Source organism: Pelodiscus sinensis, chromosome 5 (assembly GCF_052426305.1).
Source record: "Pelodiscus sinensis isolate ZL-2025 chromosome 5, ASM5242630v1, whole genome shotgun sequence".
NCBI classification, from domain to species: Eukaryota; Metazoa; Chordata; order Testudines; family Trionychidae; genus Pelodiscus; species Pelodiscus sinensis.
The window spans coordinates 117,647,372-117,662,919 of record NC_143056.1 but is presented as its reverse complement, the minus strand read 5'-3'; positions in this window follow the sequence as shown (position 1 = coordinate 117,662,919).

Sequence of the window (15,548 nt, the reverse complement as noted above, 5' to 3'; positions counted from 1 at the left end):
CTTCAATAAGGCTCCCAGTCTTACTTCCAAAGAATCCATGTGAAGATTCAGGCTAGACGGAGCTGACAACGTCCTGTGATTGTTTTGCTTTGTACTTTGTGATTCATCTGCTCCTTAGGACATGGTTTGAGTCACCATATCTCTTCTGGAGCAGTGGGTATAACAACGTGCACAAATAATCACAACATTATGTTATTGGCATGTGCAGTCTGTGACTGGACAAAAAGCTACTCTGTGATCACAGTGAGTGAGCAACGTTACAGGACGATACATAGCAATGATTGTTTATCTTGTCCTCCCCTGACAGCAAACATCTGAAGCTCTAAACCCTCTATCATGCCCCCATGCTCATGCCATGCTTCCTAAGAAGGCTTTGCAGATTGCACTTTGACATATGGCAGAACCGATAACTGGGTTGGTGCTGCCCAGCCACTGAGTGATGTCCAGCAATGAAATGGATGGATAGACTTTGCATTCGGGCATGTTCCACAATTTCCAGCATGTACCTCATATTCCTAATGTATTCCCTACCCCCGAATCCTAATGAACACCCTAATTCCTAGCATGTCTCACTCTAATACAGGTGACTTGCTTCGTTATCCAGAGTGTTTTCCTATTCCAGACATGTATCCCCTATGAATTCTTCATTCCCAGCACATACCTTATTCTCTCCTATACCCCTAACCCTAGCATGTGCCCCCACATCCAATGTGTTTCCCCAATGCCATCATGTTCCTGTTGCTGTGGGACAGCTACCTCTCAGCTCACACAGCAGAATGCAGCAGGATCTGACCTGAACTAAGACTCATCACCACATCTACTTCCTTTGCTCACATGGGCAGGGCTACGGAAGTGCAAGTCAGTTTACAAGCAATAAAAGCTCGATGGAGTTTCCTCCCAGAGCTTCAGGCAAACCTGAACCAAGACTTTCTGCATGCTGAAGAATATTTGGCTAATTCTCCTCTGAGCATTTTCCCATTCTCACGTGTCCCTGGTTCCATCTGGGATAAGTAGCAGAGACGTATGTATATAATCCACACAGATTACAGGGAACTCTGTGTGGATAAGCCTGGCAAAGTGCAAGTTTCTGGGTGAGGAGGGGCACTACTGAGCCAAGGAATAAAATAAACTCACCTAATGTGTCAACTCCTGGACTCTGAAATGAGGAACAGTGACCATCAGTGTTCCCTCTACATTTTTCCATCCATAGACAGAAGTGAGTTTTGTCATGTGCACCAATATTGAGGTCATGTGTGCTTGTGCAGATATTTGCCACCACTGCACCAGCCAGTTACCAACAAAAATCCTAGATCTATCTATCTATCTGGCCATAACTGTGATGGAAAAAGAAAGAATACTAAAACAAGGGATAATTAACGTGTGTGACTTTAAATGTTTATGTAATATGAAATCAAATAAAAAGAAAATTAATATTGCAAAATCTTCTGTAGTCATTTGGTATCTTATTAAAAAGGTGTCTGCTCTTGTTGTCTTTGCCAGGAAAGTAGAGTTGAAGGCACTAGGCCTGAGCTGGCAGGGATTGGATTGGGCTGTGTGGATAGAGATTTTAAATTGTTTTAAACGGGCTAAATGTTATGTAATGGGCTCACTTCTGAGCACTTTCTGTGCACATGTTGCTCCTTATTACTCAGGAGACAGGATTTTTAAAAAATATGTTGGTTCTGTTTGCATCTCTCAACTCTTTCAGACAATTTGCTTTGTCGTTCATCAAAGCTGGTATGATTCCACTCTGGGGAAAGATTAAGGAATGAAGTATTTCCACATATTTTATTCATTTATTTTTATTTCTGTGCCTGGGCAATGGCTCAATAACATCGGTGAACAGCAAGCGTCAGCACCTTAACACCAAGTTATCACAGTGTCATTCTCAGATCTGACTTGCTCTCTCTGGTTTATGGGCGCTTCCTGCCTGGTACTCTGAACAGCAGCTGGAGTTACCTGGGGAGAATGGGAAGGGGTGGCGGTGTCGCTTTTACTCAAAGCAGCCCAGCACCTGGGAGGGCTGCCTGAGAGAGGACAGGGAGCTCCCACTGCTTTTATTCAAAGCAGCCTTGAACATGGGGCTGCCTGGGAGGGAGAGGGGAGGAGGGATGCTGCTTCTATTTGCAGGCACACTGGCAGCTCAGTTGCTGGGGCTGGCTGAAGGAGAAGGTGCCACTTTGATAGGCACAGTGATGGAAGCTCCATCTGCCTCAGAGTTGGACTCTCAAGCTACTTCTACACGGCAGGCCTCTTTCGGAAGAAGCTTTTCCAGAAGAGATCTTCCTTAAACACTTCTTCCGAAAGAGAGCGTCCACACTGCCAAAGCGCATCGAAACAGAGATCTGCTCTTTCGACAGATAGCGTCCACACTGAATGGACGCTATCTTGTATGTAAGCTGTGATTACTATGGCAGAGTGGCCACCAGGGCACCTGTCCCTTTCCCTCTTTCCTCTTCTTTCAAAAGAAATCCCTCTTCCCCATCCAGAACCACCTTCTTCCAAAAGAGCTCTTTCGGAAAAAGGCTTCTTCCTTGTAGAAAAAGGTTTACCAATGTCAGAAAAACCTCGCTGTGCTTTCGATTTTTTTTCAAAAGAACACAATTGCAATGTTGATATAATTGAAGTTTTTCAGAAAAACAACTGTTTTTCCGAAAAAAACTCTGTAGTGTAGACATACCCTCAAAGTCAACTCTCTGTGTGCCTCCTGACCCCCTTGCTGTTTCCCCCACCAAATCTACCAACTTACCTTTTTCCACCTTTTCCTGCTACAGGGTTAGAACTCAGGAGGAGGTGGCTAATTAGTGCAGGCACGCTGCGCAGCTCCACTAATGAGGAAGGCAGGTCTTAATTTCTTCCTGAGTGGCCACTCAGCCGCACACTTTATGGAGAACTCTGGTGACAATTAAAATGAGGGACAACATATCCTGAAATGAGAAACCCATTAGGGGAGATAGCTTTTGTTACTGAACACTGTTTTATTTGGAATATATATATGGGCAAGCACGCAAACAGCCTGGGATATATTATAATGAGACTCAGTGCTGATTCTGTGTACTAGAAACATGTTTTACACAGAAAGCCACTATTTACAATAAAAAGAAAACATTCATTTATTCTAATGCACACTGTTACTGCATTTTGTGGCTGATTTTTTTTTTCAAACTCCAACACTTCCTTTGGTTGCCGTGCCTCAAAGCACTCACGAGTTTTGTGCTTTTTAATAGCAATTTGTGGGATAAGTATTTTTAACGTTGAACTTTTGTCTCACTCAGTCTATTGAAAACTGATGCCTTATCTGACTGGCTTCTTCAGCACTATTTGTCATCCACAGTGTGGGTGCCAGACCAGATGCAATTTTGGCTGGCATCTGCAGCTTTGATTTGGGATCAAGGAACATGTCTGCGCTTTTTAACAGTTGATTTCTTAAGGGGATCTTAAAACCATTCTGCGATAAAATAAAGTGTCTGTTCTCTTCCACGGAATTTGACAGAGAGCATCTTCATGCTGATGGATAGCTTTTGGACTGACAATTTATTCAGAGGTAGAAAATTTTCTTGGCAATCCAAGACTTTGCAGTCATCCTGCTTTACATGCTTTATAGCAGCCTCCAACTTTAGAATTCTTCCAGAAAATGACTAGAGACTCCCACAGTGGTCATTATGCTAGGTCAGCATTTGGGTTTATAGAGCTTGCATTCTCACATTAAATTGGCATTGAAAGAAGAAAATTAGTTGGATGCAAAAGGATGCCAGCAAGCTAGCAATTTGTATGTGGTCTTTATGCCGGTGCTACCCGCCGTGATACCCATAAAACGCTAAGGTGACAATTATGCAAGCTCTTGACAGTTTAGAGCCTGGCTCTCAGCTGTAGCCATTGACCTTCACATAATGTGGTGACCTTCCTCCACTCGCTTGCAAAGCGGCAGTGACTGTTTGTGAGCATGAGACAGGAGGACCTCATGCTCCCAGATAGGCAGCTCGCCACCAGAAACACTTGCTCAGCAGCCACATGGGGACTTGGCAATGGCAATGTGGGACCGAAGAGGTGTTCCCTCTAAGCTGTGTGGCAGCACGGCCCCACAGCTACTTAATGAGCCCCACCCAGCTAAGGGCTCTGGACTCACACATGGAGCTGCCTGGTTGGGGGAGGGGCACTTCTCCCTCAGTGACCGTAGCAGCTCCCTGCTGAGCATAGAGCAGAGAATCTCTCCCACTGGCTGGAGCATGCGAGTCCTGAGCCCCTGGACGGAGCTTATTAAGCAGCTGCGGGGTCATGCTGCTGGGCAGCTTAGAGCAGCAGTTCCCAACCTCTGGCCCATGGATCAGTGCCGGGCCGTGAATAATGCATATGCAAATAAATGTTTCCGGTCTGCAAAAAGTTTGTGCATGGGTTTGCTGGTCCATGATATAAAAAAGGTTGGGAACCACTGGTTTAGAGGGAACACTGGACAGTTGGAAAACTTTGAAAATGGAGGCCAGATAAGGGCTGTGCCTCACAATGTGGGACACTCGAGAGGCAGGCCTGGAGCCATGTGTCAGGGGAAAAGGCAGATTATGGGAGAATGGACTCACCCAGAAGGGTGCAGTGATTGGACAGGGGGACCCTCCCTTGCAGGGACAATAGCGAAACAGGACAGCTGGACCTCCAAAACAGACATGTCCAGCAGGCAGTAGACCCTTGCTGGCAGACTTAGAGGAGCAGACTTGTCCAGTAGAGCAGTGGGGTAGCTGGACCCTCACCGATGTGACCTGCAGAAGAGATTCATCTAGCAGACTAGAGGCCAGCTCAGTCTTTGGTAGTAGAATCCAAGCTGGTTTTCTTCTTTGGTCTCAGAATTGATGCCACTTCCTCCTAGTGCTCCTCAAATTCACCTCTGCCCCACACAGAGTGGAGCTGACCCAACAAACTGTGACTTGGAATTGCTGATTCATGACATGGAGGGGACAAGAAATGATGAGTCTGTTGCAGAACCGAAGCTCACAGGATTTCTAGCTTCCTCCCCATCTCGCTGGCTTTTTGGCTGTGTCATGTGCTTCCAAAGGGCTGGCACCCCAAATTTCTGCCTTAGGAATTTGAATGCAAGGAGTTTCCACCTGGAAAACATTTACATTTAGGGAGGAACTGAACTGTGCCAAACGTGCAGCCACTAAAGAAAAGTTATGGAGCAGCAGAAGTGAAAATGCCTGGGCATTCCTACAAAGCAGCCACACGCTGAATGGACCCACAGAACTACCTCTGGCAGAGAAGTGTGGGAAATCTTATACTGTGCTAATTCCTGTTCCATGGAACATTGCCTGTGTACCCTCCATGGCTGCAATCCTTTGCTATTTGACAGCATTACATTCCCTTCGATATTTTCCTTTAATTTCCCATTAAAGCTGCCTTGATAAAAATCACAATGTATGCTGACAAGACTCCTCCACACTGAGGAACACCGGCCATACTGGGTATGTTGCACTGCAGCTGGATCCAAGCCTCCAGACTGGGTAGACAGACTCATGGTAGCAGAGGTTGGACTAGTGATCAGACTGGATCTCGGGTTTGTGAGCAGAGGGGAGAGGTCGGCTTAGGAACCTGAGTTGCATATCTATAGGGCTATTTTTAATGTGCTAGCTTGAGCCTGACTGGTGTGAGCCTGTCACTCTGGTGCGGGAGGCTCGCTTGCACTCATGGCTAGACATCCCCACTGAGCCTTTTCTTCCAGAGTAGAAACCGGGATTGTAAAATGAAACTGCTCAGGTTGTTCAGGAGAGGGGACAAATCACAGCTAGACTCAGACAGCCCCAAGACTGATGGGTGCTGGCAGAACTGGTACTTATCAGGCACTGAAAGGCACCCTGGGTCAGAAACCCAGAACAAGGCCCACCAAACACCTGAGCAGATGCTTGATTGAGGGGTACACTTCACTGAGTAAGTGCAGCAGCCAAATAATCTAAATCCTGAGTTGGGACCCCGGCAAGTCAGCAAAGCTCCATCAATGTCAGTGGAACGACATTGATTTATACCCACTGGCTGTGTCTAGACTGGCAAGTTTTCTCACAGATGTAAGAAATCAGTGTTTCTTGCGGAAATACAATGTTGTTCCCATTTGGGCAAAAGTCCTTTTGCGCAAAAGCTTTTGCGCAAGAGGGCCAGTGTAGACAGCTCAGATTTGTTTTGTGCAAAAAAGCCCCGATGGCGAAAATGGTGATCAGGGCTTTTTTGCGCAAAAGCGCATCTAGATTGGCCACGGATGCTTTTCTGCAAAAAGTGCTTTTCCGGAAAAGCATCCGTGCCAATCTAGACACTCTTTTCCGCAAATGCTTTTAACGGAAAACTTTTCCGTTAAAAGCATTTGCAGAAAATCATGCCAGTCTAGATGTAGCCACTGAGAATCTAGACCTTGATTTCTGTCCATATCTAGGAAAGGGCTATTGACCAGTGAGATGACCGCCAGGTCCATATTTCTCTGCTAAACCCCCCTAAAAGGGAGAGAAGAAACTGCTAGACAATCAGCCAGACTAACAACATCAGCCAGTTGTCTATGGTTGATCAAAGGCCTAGCCCCGCCTCAGAGCAATGACTTAAATGAAGTAGGATTATGCTTATCAGATAGTCGACTTGATTAGTTGCAGCCCCCCTTACTGTCTCTATCAGAGACAGGCAGCAAAGTGGGGAGCAGGAGCCAGTGCTGGGGGGAGCTGGTTTAAAAGCTGATTTCCCCCAGCACTGCTTCTGAAGGATGGTGCCAGGGGCGCAGCAGGGAACTGGCAGCACTTCTGTCTTTGAAATATAGCAAGAGCGGGGCTCTTGCTCCATTTCAAAAGCAGAAGCACCGCAGGAGCACGGGGCCAGCGGGGGACTCAAGCAGTCTAACTCAAGCAAAGGACTCAAGGGGGGGGACTGAAGAAAATTGCATCGACTATTTGATTAGTTGATTCATCTACATTTAATATCCTTAAAATGAAGATGCACATTTTCATTTTATTTTCAAAACAAAAACAAACAAACAAAAACTGAGTTAAGGATAACGAATTGGGTTAAGGGCCTGAGCAAGGCCGAGTAAATCTTCTAGTGAAGACGAAAGGCCTGAGCTAGCAGCAGGGCAGCAGCTCCATGCCAGTCTGCTGTGAGAAACCAAGAAGAAGACGAAAAGAGACTAATCCATGGAGATTCGGGGCTGATAGAGCCAATTTAAGCAAAGGGTTTAGAAACTAGTCTAATGGCAGATGAACTGAAGAGGTTAGTTGAGGGGGAAATCTGGGACTTCTAGGAAGCCTGTATCAAGTGCAGTTGACAGCCTAAGAGTAGCTTATTTAAGAGATGCTGAACCTGCCTTCTCAAAGGGAAATGCAGACTCTCTGCACCAAGAACAGATCCGATGGTTGCCAGGTAGGTTCCAGTAGCCAAGAAGGACAATGTTTGACTAATTAGGGATACACCGCTGGATGTGTTACAACTACTCTGGTAATTAAACCTCTCGCATAGGCCATTCACACTACTAGCTCAGTTAAATGAAGCTTGGAATGCCATGGGAGTTAAAGAGGCCTGGAGAACGAGGGCAAATGGTGGGGAAGTAGGGGCAGGCTAGATAGGCAATGGGGTAACACCCGATACTTTAACCTATGTGGAGAGCCTCCAGATGAGTTCAAATACAAAGCAGTTTTGGGAGCCTTTGCTTTGTTTCCTGAGGAATATGTCTCCAAGTTGTAAAAAGCCCTGCCCCAAATGGCATGTATTTTTGGGCTTCTTGAGACCCAAGAGTAGGGAATGCAGGAGAAGGCTAACTACTGACAATGCAGCTAGCAATACTGGTCATGGGGAACAAAGGTCCTTTTGATCCCATGTAGCTGGCTATCTTACATCCAGAACCAGAAGATTTCTGCCTGTGTAATGTTTGGTTTTATGAAAACTGCAGGGCTCCAAACTTCCGTGTAGTTAGATTTCATGAAATTGCTCAACCAATTCTGAGCATCCAGACTTCCTGGCAGAAAGATATGGCTGTTTGCTTTTGGCCATACCTTTTCCTCCAGTCAGTGATACAACAAACAGAAGAGGGCTTCAGATGTAATGTACTTGAGGAATAAACAGTGCTTGCTACTTTAAGAGCTAATGACGTAGCCTCCATGACCTTGATCTTGGCGGTTGCTCTAAGACCCAGTGTCTCCAGCCAGCCAAATTTATCTCTTCCCTTTGAAAGGTGCAGGCTGACTCACCAAGGGATGACTGGCATGTGAAGGACTCGTCAAGTTCTTTCACAAACACACCAGGGCTCTGCTCCTTATGTTGAGGGATGTGCTGAGCTATGTCCTCAACCCCCTTATTAACAGGCTGTCCTGTTAATTCTGGAGGGGATCCTGGGGAAAAAATCCTTGTGTGAAAAAACTCTTCAGAGCAAGAGGCCTAAAACAGGCAATCTAGCTGTGGCCATAGTGAGATGTCTAACGGCAGCACAGAGCATGACAGATGCAGGTTCACTACTGGGCTGGTCCACTTATTTCAACACACTGCATTAGTGGAAACTCAGTGCTTGGATTCCTGTAAGCTCATAAGAGGGTTACTAGTGGATTTTCACTATTACTCCAGGACACTGCAGCACTCACCAAGGACAGTATTTCAAAGGGGCTGTTTTGATTGGCTCAAGATTTTTTTTTTGTCTTTTATCTAGCAAGTCAGGAGGGACTCAACAGAAGCTACTTGTAAATGTTTTCTATAATGAATTCAAATGACCATCTTGTAGGTGAGAAAAGGTGTAAAACCCAAATGCACACAGGAGCACCCAACAACATTCCATGTACACATACACACACAGACTCACAGAGTATACATGTATATGCACACATAGTCACACACAGAGAATATGTATGTACATTCACACAGTCCCTCTCATACAGAGTACACATGTACAGTCTCTCCTTTGTACACAGAGTACATGCACACACAGATGACCCACTCATGCAAAACCACAAATATACACATGCACACACTTACACGATCACACCCATAGAGAACACACGAGGACACAGCACACACATAGAGAATATATACTTATGTGTGCTTACATAGGCTCATACACAGAGAACACAAATGTGTGCGCACAGACCGCTTTGCTCTGTCTCACTCCCTTTCTCTCTCTCACACACACACACACATGCACGTCTACCTGCCTTTCACTTTGTCAATTTTCAGTGTTTCCAAAACAGTCTCTATTTACAGCCAAAAGTTAATAAAGTTGAAATTTCTTGGACACCATCAGTGCAGCTGTGAGTTAGTATCAGAAGACCTGGCGCACTGCTAGTCCCCTCCACAGCACCAGCATTTCATAAAAAAGGAGCCTGGTTTTCTTTCAAACTGCATTGCACTAGTGCAACAAGGCCAGGACTGGTGCTGATGGGCACTGCTGCAGGGAAGCTCACAACCTTCTCGTGTCAAAGTCCTGGGGCAGCTGCCTCCCCCTCCTGGCATCTGAACAGACAGGGCAGTAAATGTTTCCATCCAGTCTTATGGTGACCCAGGGGATTGCGACTAGGAATAAGGGGCAAAGAAAGAGGATTGGCGACATGCCTCAGGCAAGGGTCCTCTGCAAACTTCCTGAGTGCAGCAGAAACAATATTCCATTGAAGACTATTTCTTCTGGGCTCTCCACGGGCCTGTCACATGCTTCCTCAGAACAAGGCCGGCTTGTCTGGCTCTGGCTGAGGAGATCAGCTCAGCCTCTTAGTAGGCGCAAAATGGAGCGTATCTGGGAAGCCAGGATTTCCAACGCCAGCCAATGGCGCGCATTCCAGTGGCACCACAGGCAAGGGCACAGGGTGCCAAGGCTGACCTCATGGCAGGTTGTGCATGTGCAGGGCCTTTTTGTTTATTTAAAGCAAACAACTTGCCCAAATGGAGTTGTTCTGCTGTCCCAGGGAGAATAGGTCATGGGTTATGTGGGGCCGTGGGGCCCGGGCACCAGGAATACTCCTGGCCCGGAGGCCCTGTTCCTTCAAAGTTTGGGGATGGGTCTCTCCCTTGGTCCCACCCAGAACCTGCACCCCACCGCATCCAAACTCCCTCCCAGAGCCTTAGCAGATGGCTGGCGGGGTGGGAGGAGGGAGTTTGGTTGGGGGAGGAGTGAGGGCAGAGAGCACCACTAAACTGGAAGCAAACCTACCCCCCCTGCTAGGGAGAGTTGGGCAGAACACCCCTCTTCACAGGAAGGTTGTATGGGTGTGGTGTGAATTCTGAGGGGGCAAACGTGCACGATTTCTGAGAGAAATGAATATGCCCATTCGCTGCTCCCTAGAGGTCCTGGTGCTCTCAGCAGGCCGTGCACGACCTTTGGATCTGTGGGCTGTTTGCTTTAGCTCCTTCCTAATTCACTGCTTCCTGCAGCCAAGTGGTTGGAGAGCCCCTGGGCTATGGTGCAAGTCTCACCAACATTGCTAAAGTAAGGGTGGTTTCCGGAGCAGTGCAGTTCCCCTTCCTTTGGTAGCTGTATTCCCAGATCGCTTTCTCCCTGGCCTCGCCTCAAGCTGCCTCTCCTCACTGCTCCTAGCCCCTTGGCCTGGTGATGTGAGCCGCTCGTATTAGACAAGGGCAAGAAGAAGTGAGCTGTCCCTCTGCTCACTGTCTCGCATGTGTGAGCAGGAACAGAGCACATGGATGGAAAAAATTAGAGGGAACATTGCTAGGCTACGTCTAGACTGCAGGCTGTTTTCAGAAGAAGCTTGTCTGGAAGCGATCTTCCAGAAAAGCTTATTTTGAAAGAGAGCATCCTCACAGCAAAAGCACAAGGAAAAAGCAATGTGCTTTTTCGAAAGATAGCGTCCAGATTGATTGGATGCGATCTTGCATTTAAGTTGTGATTAGACTGGATAGAGTGGCCACCAGGGCACCTTTGTTATTTCCTGGAGGCCTCTTCTTTCAAAAGAACGCCCTCTTCTGCGTCCACACACGCCTTTTTCCGAAAAAGCTTTTTTGGAAAAAGGCTTCTTCCTCATAAAATGAACTTTACCACAGTCGGAAAAAAACCCTCCATTCTTTCAACTTTCTGTCGAAAGACCTCAATGGCAGTGTGGACACAAGGATTGTTTTTCCGAAAAAACCAGCTGTTTTTTAGGAAAATCGCTGCAGTGTAGATGCACCCCTAGTGACCGCCTCCTCTTCTGTCTCTGCTGAGCCCAATACATGGCCCAGCAGAGTGCTGTCTTTGAGCTATGGGGGCAGTAAATAGTTTTTGGAGCAAGCTAAAGGTTTGGTCATTGAAAAAATTAACTTAAAGACCAAATACGAAATGGTCTTTGCACCTTAACATATGGATGTGAAAGCTGGAAATTCACCAGTGATACAGACAGATGTCTAAATGTCTAAAGCTATCCAGAAAAGAGACTGGACATAGACTGTATTAAGAATGAAGCCAAGATTTGCCATGGTAGGCATGCCATTTCGCAGATGGAGGAACACATAAAGGTCTCCTCCATCAATCACTCTGCAGAGAGGGCAAATTTAAGGGAATGAACAACAGGGAGAACACACAAAGACTGGTTCAAGGTAAACAGGCACGTCAGAGCCTTGTTTGCGCTGCAAGAGATGTCTGACGACTCAAGAAAGAGTCAGATTCAGAAATTCCATTAAGTATTGGAGTGCGAACAGCACAAAATAGTAACTGGGCCTAGGAGCAGAACCATCCTCAGAGGCTGGGCCAAGATTTCCATCAGAGGTAGGGAGAGGGAAACAAATGCAGAAGTACTAGTATGGCTGGTTTGGGATGAAGCAAGACCAGTGGCTGAGTGTTCCTTCCCCTTTTCTATTGCAGGCATGTTTTGCCTTTTTCGGGTTATCATCCCTTGTGCTGACAGCGCTTGCCTAAAAGCACATGGCTCCATTACCCCTTCCTTAGCAGTTTATGCTGTGTAATAACTCACGTGCATCTCTGTTTATTCAGGGTGAGCAGAGGTGCCAAATTATCCCCCCTCCCCTGAATTGTGGGTGGATCCTCTTCTCCCACTGTGCATCTGGATAAACTCGCTTTGTCCTACCCTCTTGCCACCTATCTGCACCATCTGTGAGTCAGCCAATCCCTGCTTGCTGAGCTATCTGTCTGCGTTAAACTTGGCACAAAAGCTTCAGGAGTAGGGATTAATTAGGAAGCCTCATTGAGTGCTCTGTGGAAATTGTAACTTTGCAGCAGTGGTATCTCCGCAGTCCCAGCCTGGTACAGCTGAATGGTAGTGATAAGCAAGCTGGTAGGGATAGGACACGGGAGCGCATTCTTCCTGGGAAAAGTGGATCAAACGATTCACAAGGCAGCAAGCACTAATGGTTAGAGCAGAGGACTGTGAATCATGACTCCTAAATTCCAGCATCTCTGACACTGGTTCACTAAGCCTCTCCACAACTCAGATTTTCCCCTCTTGCTCTTTGCACTGCTTAGGCCAGGGGTGTCCAAACTTTTTTCAAAGAGGGCCAGATTTGATGAAGTGAACATGCGTGAGGGCCGACCATTTTGCCTGACATTCTTTGAACCATTAAAATTAAATGCAAATTAACTATGTTATGCAAAGTTTATTGCAAACGGCATACTTTTCATTTTGTCACATGGATGACAAATCTAAACAAGTGTTAAATCACTCTGCCTTTCATATCTGAAGGCCAGATGAAAAAAAAATCCAGGAAGCTGAAATATATGTCAGGAACATTGTAAAGTACATTACATATTATCAACTTTTAAGTTAAAAAAATATGAACAGGAACATAACACCAACTATACATGTTGTGTCCAAATATATTTATAACTGATTCAGACCAACTGACATTAACTGAGATTTTACAATGTATTCATCTCAATTGAAAAAAAAACTTGCCTATACTAATGTGAAGGGTGAAACTGAGATCTGGACTGCAGCACATAGGCTAGGTCTGGTTCAAAGGCAGTGGTTCTGATGCGCAAAATGTCACGCAGATGAGAGTCACTTAGTCTTGTCCTCACGCGGTTCTTGTTAAAGTTCATAGCAGAGAATGTCTTCTCACACATATATGTTGAGCCAAACAAGCTCAGCATTTTCTTAGCCAATGTTCGAATCTCTTGAAACCGGCTCTTATCCAGTTGGCGGTAAAAGTTCACAAGAGAGAGCTGTTGGTGACGACTGCGTAACTCGCTGTCACAATGCAGCTCAATGAGCTCGAGCTGCAGCTGATCTGGAGCATCCTCGGGGTCAACAGAGAATGGAGAGGAGAAAAGGCTGATCTCCTTTTCAATAGCTGCAAAATCCTGAAAGCGCCGTTTAAACTCCCCAGCCAGAGATGCGATGTCTGCTGCATACCTGCTCGTTTGCGCACTGATATTGTCCTGTGGAAAACTGTTCATTATTTCCTGCAACGCTGAAAAATGTATGGTATTGGGCTGTGTTTGTGACAACTGCCTTATGAAAAGTTGCAACTTTGTCCCAAAGGCTTTGAGGTGTGAATAAAGCTGGTTCACCGCTGCATCTTTCCCCTGAAGACTCGTGTTCAGTACATTCAGATGCTTTGTTATGTCAACTAGAAACCCCAAATCAGCCAGCCAAATAGGATCAGATAGTTATCGCATTGGTTGTCCCTTTGTTTCCAAGAATTCTCCGATTTCCTTTCTGAGAGAGTAGAAACGCTGCAGTGCAGACCCCCGACTGAGCCATCTTACGTCGTTGTGATATAAAACATCTTCGTATTCAGCCTGGATGTCCAGTAGAAACTGTTTAAACTGGCGGTGGCACAGGGCTTTAGAGCGAATAAAATTAATAGTCTTTAGCACCGGTTTCATAACATGATCATATTTGAGATGTTTAGCACAGAGAACTTGTTGATGAATGATACAATGGAGTTTAATAGCTTTGCCTCCTTCTTCGATCACCTTGTTACAGATTAGGGTTGATAATCCACTTCGTTCACCAACCATGGCAGGTGCCCCATCAGTAATAATCCCAGTAACTTTGTTCCAAGGCAGTTTCATGTCATCTATGGCGGAACTAACAGAAACAAATAAATCTTTTCCTCTTGTTTGGTCCGTAAGGCTCTGGAGGTCAAGTAGCTCTTCAGTCACATTCATTTCATCGTCCACCCCTCTCATAAAAATCAGCAACTGAGCTGTGTCAGATAGGTCCGTGCTTTCATCACAGGCTATTGAAAAGAAGTCAAAATCCACTCCTTTGGATGTCAACTGTCTCTTAATATCTGATGAAATCTCTTCAATTCTCCATGCTACAGTGTTACGAGCCAGGCAAATGTTGGCAAACTCTTGCTTCTTCTCGGGACAGATATTCTCAACCATTTTCATAACGCATTCTTTGATAAAGTCACCCTCAGCAAAAGATTTGCAATTTTTAGCAATTAACGTTGCCACCTCATAGCTCGCCCTTGTGGCATTTTTATTTGACTCACGGGCTCTTATGAAAAATTTCTGTTGTGACATTAAAACAGCTTCAAGTTGCTTCAACTTTTCACTGCGGTCGTGCCCTGTAAGCTTGTCGTATGTGCTATGTCTCGACTGGTAGTGTCTCTTGACATTAAATTCCTTATAAACAGCCACAGTCTCTTGGCATATCAGACAAACACAGTGATTCTGTATTTCAGTGAAGAAATATTCCACTTTCCACCTGTCCTGGAAGCGGCGGCCCTCACTGTCAACTTTCCTTCTCTTATTTACAGTCGCCATTTTTTTAAATTGACCAGAAGGGGAAGGGATCATGTGAGCGCAGTGCCAGAGGTTTAATACACTGCCCAAGTAATACACTGCACTAATACACTGCCCAACAAGAATTCTCTTGCCTTTGTGGCTGTTTGTGGCGAAGTGTCTAATGATGACCTCCGGCGTGTTCGCAGCTCCACGTGCCTGAGCCCGCCAGAAAGCTGACAGTGCGCAGGGCCAATCACAGATACTGAGATTGAGCAGCTGCGGAGTCCGTCCCTGATCTCAGTAGCTGTGGAGTCCGTCCCTGCACTCTCAGCCCCAAGGTAGAGGGCCTGCAGGGTCAGAGGCGGGCGGAGAGCGCAGGGCACGCTGGCCTCACGGCGGCCCGGGGGCAGGGCGAACCCGCAGCCAAGCGGGAGAGCGGGGCTGTGGACGTGCCCTACAGGGCAGACTTTAGGACCGCAGCGGCCGCCATGGACGGCGGCGGCGCGGCCGGAAGCGGCGCCAGTTCAGAGGAGCGCCGGGGAGCCAGGAGAGGGGGAGGAAGCGGGGGCTGTCCCCGCACTCTCAGCCCCAAAGCGGAGTGCAGGGGCAGGGTCTGGGACCGCGGCGGCGGCGGCGGCCTGAAGCGGCGCGCTGTGTGCGCCAGTTGAAAAAAGCACCGGGGAGCCGGGAGAAGCGGGGGGCCGTATTAAATCCGACCGCGGGCCGCATTTGGCCCGCGGGCCGGACTTTGGACATGCCTGGCTTAGGCGATGCTTAGGCAATTCTCTAACTGTCCAGCAGAGAATTCTCTCAGGGCAGGGGAGGTTTTAGCTGGAGTAAAGCAGCATAATCTGTTCCTTCACCAATTGCCTTCCGCAGTCCTTAGAGTAGGGGTGTGTCAGGGTATTGCAGGCTCTACTTGTACTTGGCC